This window comes from Rutidosis leptorrhynchoides, chromosome 9 (assembly GCF_046630445.1).
Source record: "Rutidosis leptorrhynchoides isolate AG116_Rl617_1_P2 chromosome 9, CSIRO_AGI_Rlap_v1, whole genome shotgun sequence".
Classification (NCBI taxonomy): domain Eukaryota; kingdom Viridiplantae; phylum Streptophyta; class Magnoliopsida; order Asterales; family Asteraceae; genus Rutidosis; species Rutidosis leptorrhynchoides.
The window spans coordinates 195,054,567-195,065,119 of NC_092341.1; positions in this window are offsets into that span (position 1 = coordinate 195,054,567).

The following is a 10,553-nucleotide window of genomic DNA, read 5'->3' on the forward strand; positions in this document are numbered from 1 at the left end:
TACATTATCATGATATTATGATATATTAATATATCTTAGTATGATATATATACAGTTAAATGTTGTTACAACTATAATCGTTACATATATGTCTCGTTTCGAAATTCTTAAGTTAGTAGTCTTGTTTTACATATGTAGTTCATTGTTAATATACATAATGACATGTTTACTTATCATTTATCATGATTAAACATAGTGTAACAATATCTTAATATGATTCATATGTAATTAGTAAGACGTTGTTATAACGATAATCGTTATATATATCGTTTCGAGTTTCTTAATTCAATAAACGCAATTTTATGTATATAACTTATTGTTAAAATACCTAATGAGATACTTACTTATCATAATATCATGTTAATTATATATATAATCATATATATGTCATCATATAGTTTTTACAAGTTTTAACGTTCGTGAATCACCGGTCAACTTGGGTGGTCAATTGTCAATATGAAACCTATTTCAATTAATCAAGTCTTAACAAGTTTGATTGCTTAACATGTTGGAAACACTTAATCATGTAAATATCAATTTCATTTAATATATATAAACATGGAAAAGTTCGGGTCACTACAGTACCTACCCGTTAAATAAATTTCGTCCCGAAATTTTAAGCAGTTGGAGGTGTTGACGTATCTTCTGGAAATAAGTGCGGGTATTTCTTCTTCATCTGATCTTCTTGTTCCCAGGTGAACTCGGGTCCTCTATGAGCATTCCATCGAACCTTAACAATTGGTATCTTATTTTGTTTAAGTCTTTTAACCTCACGATCCATTATTTCGACGGGTTCTTCGATGAATTAAAGTTTTTCGTTGATTTGGATTTCATCTGACGGAATAGTGAGATCTTCTTTAGCAAAACATTTCTTCAAATTCTAGACATGAAAAGTGTTATGTACAGCCGCGAGTTGTTGAGGTAACTCAAGTCGGTAAGCTACTGGTCCGGCACAATCAATAATCTTGAATAGTCCAATATACCTTGGATTTAATTTCCCTCGTTTACCAAATCAAACAACGCCTTTCGAAGGTACAACCTTAAGCATGACCATCTCTCTAATTTCAAATTCTATATCTTTTCTTTTAATATCGGCGTAGCTCTTTTGTCGACTTTGGGCGGTTTTCAACCGTTGTTGAATTTGGATGATCTTCTCGGTAGTTTCTTGTATTATCTCCGGACCCATAATATGTGTATCCCCCACTTAACTCCAATAAATTGGAGACCTGCACTTTCTACTATAAAGTGCTTCAAACGGCGCCATCTCAATGCTTGAATGGTAGCTGTTGTTGTAGGAAAATTCTGCTAACGGTAGATGTCGATCCCAACTTTGGCTCTGCCCATCAGTTTGTGGATGATAGGCAGTAATCATGTCTAGACGAGTTCCTAATGCTTGCTGTAATGTCTGCCAGAATCTTGAAATAAATCTGCCATCCCTATCAAGGATAATAGAGATTGGTATTCCATGTCTGGAGATGACTTCCTTCATATACAGTCGTGCTAACTTCTCCATCTTGTCATCCTCTCTTATTATCAAGAAGTGTGCTGATTTGGTGAGACGATCAACTATTACCCAAATAGTATCAAAACCACTTGTAGTCCTTGGCAATTTAGTGATGAAATCCATGGTAATGTTTTCCCATTTCCATTTCGGGATTTCGGGTTGTTGAAGTAGACCTGATGGTTTCTGATGCTCCGCTTTAACCTTAGAACACGTCAAACATTCCCCTACGTATTTAGCAACATCAGCTTTCATACCTGGCCACCAAAAATGTTTCTTGAGATCCTTGTACATCTTCCCCGTTCCAGGATGTATTAAGTATCTGGTTTTATGAGCTTCTCTAAGTACCATTTCTCTCATATCTCTAAATTTTGGTACCCAAATTCTTTCAACCCTATACCGGGTTCCGCCTTCCCGAATATTAAGATGCTTCTCCAATCCTTTGGGTATTTCATCTTTTAAATTTCCCTCTTTTAAAACTCCTTGTTGCGCCTCCTTTATTTGAGTGGTAAGGTTAGTGTGAATCGTTATATTCATAGCTTTTACTCGAATGGGTTCTCTGTCCTTTCTGCTGAAAGGCGTCGGCTACCACATTTGCCTTCCCCGAGTGGTAACGAATCTCAAAGACATAATCATTCAACAATTCAATCCACCTACGCTGCCTCATATTCAGTTGTTTCTGATTAAATATGTGTTGAAGACTTTTGTGGTCGGTATATATAATACTTTTGACCCCATATAAGTAGTGCCTCCAAGTCTTTAATGCAAAAACAACCGTGCCTAATTCCAAATCATGCGTCGTATAATTCTGTTCGTGAATCTTCAATTGTCTAGACGCATAAGAAATTACTTTCGTTCGTTGCATTAATACACAACCGAGACCTTGCTTTGAGGCGTCATAATATATCACAAAATCATCATTCCCTTTAGGTAATGACAATATAGGTGCCATAGTTAACTTTTTCTTTAATAATTGAAACGCTATCTCTTGTTCATCTTTCCATTCAAATTTCTTACCTTTATGCGTTAATGCAGTCAAGGGTTTTGCTATTCTGGAAAAGTGTTGGATGAACCTTCTGTAGTAACCAGCTAGTCCTAAAAACTGACGTATGTGATTCGGAGTTTTCGGGGTTTCCTACTTTTCAACGGTTTCAATCTTTGCTGGATCCACCTGAATACCTTCTTTGTTCACTATGTGACTGAGGAATTGAACTTCTTCCAACCAAAATGCACACTTTGAAAACTTAGCGTACAATTTTTCTTTTCTCAGCAACTGTAGCACTTTTCTAAAATGTTCTTCGTGGTCTTGATCATTCTTCGAGTAAATAAGTATGTCATCGATAAAAACAATGACAAACTTGTCAAGATATGGCCCACACACTCAGTTCATGAGGTCCATGAACACAGCTAGTGCGTTAGTCAATCCAAGCGGCATAACCATAAACTCGTAATGACCGTAACGCGTCCTAAAAGCAGTCTTTGGAATATCATCCTCCTTCACCCGCATTTGATGATATCCAGAACGTAAATTGATCTTTGAATAAATAGACGAGCCTTGTAGTTGATCAAATAAGTCGTCGATTCTCGGTAGTGGGTAGCGGTTCTTGATGGTAAGTTTGTTCAACTCTCGGTAGTCGATACACAACCTAAATGTACCATCTTTCTTCTTGACAAAAAAAACAGGAGCTCCCCATGGTGATGTGCTTGGTCGAATGAAACCACGCTCTAAAAGTTCCTGTAACTGACTTTGTAATTCTTTGATTTTGCTGGGTGCGAGTCTGTATGGAGCACGAGATATTGGTGCAGCTCCTGGTACAAGGTCTATTTGAAATTAAACGGATCGATGTGGGGGTAATCCCGGTAATTCTTTTGGAAATACATCGGGAAATTCTTTTACGACAGGAACATCACTGATATTCTTTTCTTCAGGTTTAACTTCCTCGATGTGTGCTAGAATGACGTAACAACCTTTTCTTATTAGTTTTTGTGCCTTCAAACTACTAATAAGATTTAATTTTGCATTGTTCTTTTCTCCGTACACCATTAAAGGTTTTCCTTTTTCACGCATAATGCGAATCGCATTTTTGTAACAAACAACCTCTGCTCTCACCTTTTTCAACCAGTCCATGCCAATTATTACATCAAAACTTCCTAACTCGATGGGTATTAAATCAATTTTAAACGTTTCATCCCCAGTTTAATTTCTCTCTCCCGACATATATTATCTGCTGAAATTAATTTACCGTTTGCTAATTCGAGTAAAAATTTACTATCCAAAGGCGTCAATGGACAACTTAATTTAGCACAAAATTCTCTACTCATATAGCTTCTATCCGCACCCGAATCAAATAAAACATAAGCAGATTTATTATCAATAAGAAACGTACCCGTAACAAGCTCCGGATCTTCCCGTGCTTCTGCCGCATTAATATTGAAAACTCTTCCACGGCCCTGCCCAATAGTATTCCCTTGATTCGGGCAATTTCTAATAATGTGGCTCGGTTTTCCACATTTATAACAAACAGCGTTGATATTACTTGCTCCGACACTATTCATTTCGGCATTACTTGTTCCGACATTATTTGTTCCTTTAGTTCTGTTAAACTTTGGTCCGTAGACCTCACACTGTGTGGCGCTATGACCATTTCTTTTACACCTGTTGCAAAATGTCGTACAAAACCCCTGATGATTTTCTTCACACCTATGACATTGCTGTTTTTGGTTTTGTTGCCGTTGTTGTTATTGAGGTTGTTGTTGGGATTGTTATTGTTGTTGAAACAGTTGTTGTAGTTGTTATTGTTGTTGGGATGTTTGTTGTAGTTATTGTTAGGATTGCGGTTATTGTTGCGATTGTTGTTGCGGTTGTTGGGATAGTTGTTGCGATTGTGGTTGTAATTGTTATTGTTGTTGTACTGGTGACTCTTGTCACCGTTTTCCTCCCACTTGCTCTTGAGTTGTTTCGTGTTGGCTTCTTCGGCTGTCTGCTCTTTAATTCTCCCCTCAATCTAATTTATGAGTTTATGAGCCATTCGACTTGCCTTCTGTATAGAAGCGGGCTCGTGTGAACTCACATCTTCTTGAATCCTTACTGGTAACCCTTTTACAAACGCGTCGATCTTCTCTTCTTCATCTTCGAATTCTCCCGGACACAAAAGGCACAACTCTGTGAATCGTCGTTCATATGTGGTAACGTCGAACCCTTATGTTCGTAACTCTCTAAGTTCTGCCTTGAGTTTATTGACTTCGTTTCTAGGATGGTACTGCTCGTTCATCAATTGCTTGAATGCCGACCACGGTAGTGCGTAAGCAGCATTTTGTCCTACCTGTTCAAGATAGGTGTTCCACCATGTTAACGCAGTACCTGTGAAGGTATGCGTAGCGTACTTAACTTTGTCCTCTTCAGTACACTTACTTATGGCAAACACCGATTCGACTTTCTCGGTCCACCGTTTCAATCCAATTGGTCCTTCGGTTCCATCAAATTCCAAAGGTTTGCAGGCAGTGAATTCTTTGTAGGAGCATCCTACACGATTTCTTGCGCCGTTAGCTGCATTGCTAGATTCAGAGTTATTGTTGGAATGTAGCGCAGCCTGTACTGCGGCTATGTTTGCAGCAAGAAAGGTATGAAATTCCTCTTCGCTCATATTCATGGTGTGTCGAGTAGTCGGTGCCATTTCCTTCAAAATAGCCAACTGAATCGAGTTAATCATACAGAATATTAAGAGTAGTCAATAGTATTTCGTAGCATAATATGAACTCATTTATAAAAGCTTTTTCTTCCTATTAGCGTTTTATAAGTTTAAATTCGGGTACTACCTACCCGTTAAGGTCATACATAGTAGCTAATATACAATTCAACTACTACAATTCCATATGAAAAACTGATTATAATAATATATCACATACAAATATTCTTCAAACTTACAACTTTGCTATATTACATATAACATGAAATATAGTACACTATGATACAGGACAGTTTTGAAGATAAATCTAGTTAATACGCAAGTTGTTCAGCAAAGGAAATAAAGACACGTAATTCATAAGTCTAGAAACAAGTCATGCATTCTGGTTTTACTAAGACGACTTCCCATCCTTGGTCTTGTGGAAAATAACCGTTATGACCATTGGCTAGGCAGCATGTTGTAATGTCGTCAAAAGGACGAGGGTTTCGTAATGTCCAACAGCCCCGTAATAATCTAAAAACCTTGTTTCTCACCCCAACTACTGAATCCGTCACTTGTGGGAAGGTTTTATTTAAAAGTTGCAATCCGATGTTCTTTTTCTCACTTTGGTAAGAATCGAACATCACTAACCCGTAAGCATAACATGCTTCTTTATGTTGCATGCTAGAAGCTCTTTCTAATTCACAAAATCCTATGTTGGGATATGTTGAGTCAAAATAGGTTCTTAACCTATAGCGTAAAATTGCATTTGGGTTCCTCGCATTTAATGCTTTAAATAAAACACAGCGTAACTTACGGTCTCCCCAATGTGATATACCCCACCTATCAAAGGAAAGCCTTTTATAAACTAAGGCATTTCTGGAAAGTCTTTCAAATGTTTGACAAGTTAACTTCGCCATAACTAAATGTGCTGATGAATTCTGATCGACTCTAGACAAGATTTCCTCAATCATATCCTCTGGTAGGTCTTTTAAAATATTCGATTGTCTACCCTTAACGTCCATTTTGTTTTTATACTGTAAAATAGACAAGGATTAGATTCGTAATAACAAACAATACAAGCAATTTTTACATAGAATATAAAAGTACAAGCATACTACAATACATATAATACACAACATGATTACAACCCTCTAATCTGAATCGCTGGTTTCTTCTTCTTCGGACTTGGTTCGTTTTCCTAATTTTCTAGGAATATATGGTGTTCCTCTAATACGAGCCGTCGTTTTCCATAATGGTTTAGAAAAACCTGGTGGTTTAGAGGTTCCCGGGTCATTGTTACATTTTAGGAAGTACGGATGTTGCCGATACATATAAAGTTCATCGGGGTTGGAATCGGGTTTCTCTATTTTTATACCTTTTCCCTTATTATTTTCTTTCGGTTTATTAAATTGGGTCGAGGTAATTTCTATAACATCATCGAAATCCTCATCGGGATCTGATTCATCGAAAATTTGGTAATCTTCCCAATATTTTGCTTTCTCGGCGGAAACACCATTGACCATTATTAACTTTGGTCCGTTGGTTGAGGATTTTCTTTTATTTAATCGATTTACTATAGGTATCAATATTTCTTCCTCCGGAACCTCTTCTTCTTCTGGTTCCTCCTCTTCCGATTCCTCCTCTTCTGGTTCCTCTTCTTCCGGTTCCTCCTCTTCCGGTTCCTCCTCTTCCGGTTCCTCTTCGGGAATTTGTGAATCATTCCAAAATATATTCGACTCTTCATTATTATTAGGTGAATCAATGGGATTTGTACTAGAGGTAAACATCTATCACACAATATCAAACACATTAAGAGATTAATATATCACATAATATTTACATGTTAATAATATATAGTTTCCAACAAAAAAATGTTAAGCAATCGTTTTTGAAGAAAAACACGGTCGAAATCCAGACTCACTAATGTATCCTAACAAACTCAGTAAGACACACTAATGTAATTTTCTGGTTCTCTAAGACCAAAGCTCGGATACCAACTGAAATGTCCCGTTCATATTGATTATAAACGTTCTATATTAATTGATTTTGTCGCGAGGTCAACCTCTATATGAGACGTTTTTCAAAGACTGCATTCATTTTTAAAACAACCATAACCTTTATTTTATTGATAAAGGTTTAAAAAGCATTACGTAGATTATCAAATAATGATAATCTAAAATATACCGTTTACACACTGTGACGACCCAGAAATTTCCGACCAAATTTAAACTTTAATCTTTATATGTTCTCGACACGATAAGCAAAGTTTGTTAACTTAAGTCTCAAGAATTTTAAACTTTGTTCATACATTCATTTAACCTCGACCAAATTCCGACGATTCACGAACCATTAAATGAATATATATATATATATATATATATATATATATATATATATATATATATATATATATATATATATATATATATATATATATATATATATATATATATATATATATATATTATAACTTGAGAACGTCAACAAAGTATTAGATGTATAATACTTTACATAAACATATTTGTTTCAATATAATTATTGACGAAATTACAAGATAATGTCAAGTTATTGAATTATCGGATACATTGAATTATGATTACGAGTCTCCGTTGAGAGGTCCACATTGATTTGAGAAATCTTTCCATTTTAACGATATTCGAAAAATGATAAAGTAATTTGGAAATAAGAACAAATGTGTCTATTATGAGAATTAGACAAAAGTTAGTGGAAGACTAAATTACATAATAATGGATTCAGCTCAAAACGCCTTTCGAGATAGTAGAACTTGATTGTTGAAAAATGTCTTTGATTAATTAAACGTAAGTTGAAATAATATTTAGATAACTTGCAACGTGAATGTAAAACGTGTTTATTTAATCTTAGCAATCACTTATTGACTCGATTAATATTTGAATATATCAATTTGTATGTTAATAAGTTAAAATAAACACTAGTACATAGATGAACTATTCTTAGTAAAGTTTTAAAATGAAAACGTTATATGATATAATAAATCTTAATATGTAAGCGATCTTAAATTATACGTTGAAATATAATTAGTTTTGAAAAAACTAAATATTATATTATCAAATACATAATTAAATTTAATATGTACAAATTTATATTTCTATAAAAATGTATATATATTTTAACCTCGTCATAAAATGTCTTAATTTAAAATAAAATATTTTTAGTAAACAACGAGTAACTGATTTATAGAAGCAAATGACCACGATGCTCAAATTTTATGAGATACATTTTTACAAAGTAATTTATTGATGAATAAATCAAACTATTACTAAAGGTACACGTCGCGTAACGTAAAAGGCTAGTTTTCTAAACGTACGAAAGTGCGCTCGAAAAACTAAAAGTGGTACATGAGTCGAGTGACAATGTACGAGTCATTTTTGTAAAAATTATATTTTTACTACGCACGTAAATATAATATAATATTTAATTAATTCTAAAGATTAAATATATTATATATTAATTAATATATAAATAAAACTACACTACGTAATATATGTGTAAGGATAGAGTGTCGGCAACATTTTAAGTGCATATGAGCTGTTAGTCGCATGAAATAAATAGTCAGGGTTTGGTGAGGCACATTATAAAGCTCGACGAGTTTCTGTCTCTGATCTATTTCATTTTTTTTAAACACACGCATACACTTACCCATTATTATTATTTATATTATTATTATTATTATTATTATTATTATTTATATTAATATTATTAATATTAATCTCATTATTATTATTATTATTATTATTATTAGGAGTAATATTATTATGTATTATACATAAAATACTACGACGAGGTTCTGCCCGCGTAATTTCAAAACAAGTTTTTTCGAGTAGCATAGGGCTAAGGAAATTATGGGTTATAGCTATGGAGATGATGGGTATGGTTCATGGGTACGCTCATAAGGTTAATCTAGTGTTTCTCATCTCCGTTGCGTCTACATACCTTTCCTGCAATATTGAATCTCAATATTGATACGTAAGTACTCATAATTAAATTTTTACATACTAATAGTGTATCCCTGACTAGTGCTCGAGAATATAGGATTATGCATGCTTGTATTTTTGATATTGCCCTTAGATAGGTTATGTTAAATCTTGAATTAGTTACACCTGCAGTTGAGATAAGGTATAAGATATGCATGTCCTTGGAAAGCTAGCGAAAAATTAAGAACTTTTCCTTTAGATATCGAATAGTTTCGATGAACGGATTAGAAGTTATAGTCAATTGAATTTTTGTATTATTATTAAAAATGATTATTATTATTATCGTCGTTATTATTGTCGTTCTAGTTTTTATCTAATTCTTATTATTATTATTATTATTATTATTATTATTATTATTATTATTATTATTATTATTATTATTATTATTATTATTATTATTATTATTATTATTATTATCATTATTATTATTATTATTATTATCATCATTATCTATAAAAAGTATTTTCATTAAAAATTATTATTTTTATTATTATTACTATCGTTATTATATTAATGTTATAGTTAGAATTATTATTATTTTTATCATTAAAAATAGTTAATTGTATTAGCCTCATAATAATTATTATCACTAGTATTGTAATTAAAAAATAATATTTGTAACACCTAATTATTTTGATTACTATTATTATCATTATTATGAAACGATATAAAAGACGATTAAAAACTATTAAACGAAACGCTTAGGAAATAATAAGTAAAAGTATCGTTAGTATTAAAACTATCATTTTAACAAAAATTATCATTTTAAATAGAAATGTCATTGTTATTATAAAATATCATTATTATTATCATTTTAAATAGAATTATTATTTTAAAGATAATATTAAAAAGTATCGTAAATATTAACGTTATCATAATTAGAATTATCGTTTATTCATAATATCACTTTTAGAAAATATAAATATTGATATTTTTATTAATAGAATAATAAAAATTATTATTTCAAAATAATACAAGTTTTGCTTATTATTATTATCAATGTTATCAAATAAATATGTAATACAAAGATATTTTACTACGTGTAATATAATTACGTTAATACTATCTATCATATTATATTAAATGAACTTTATAAAATTTATTACTTAAGATATATAAAAGTATATTTTTATTATATAAATTTTAATAATAGATGGATTATATTATTTACTCTATTAAAATCTTTTAAAAATATTTAAAAATATAAAACGACGATATTCAAGTTATATGTTAATCATGTATGGATTTTGGAAATCATTTTGGGTCAAATTGACTTTTATTGACTATTGCATATTAGTCTCGAGCATTAGGATTGTGGTACACTATGACTTGACTTAAATTGTTAGACAAATTTTGACCAACATATATATA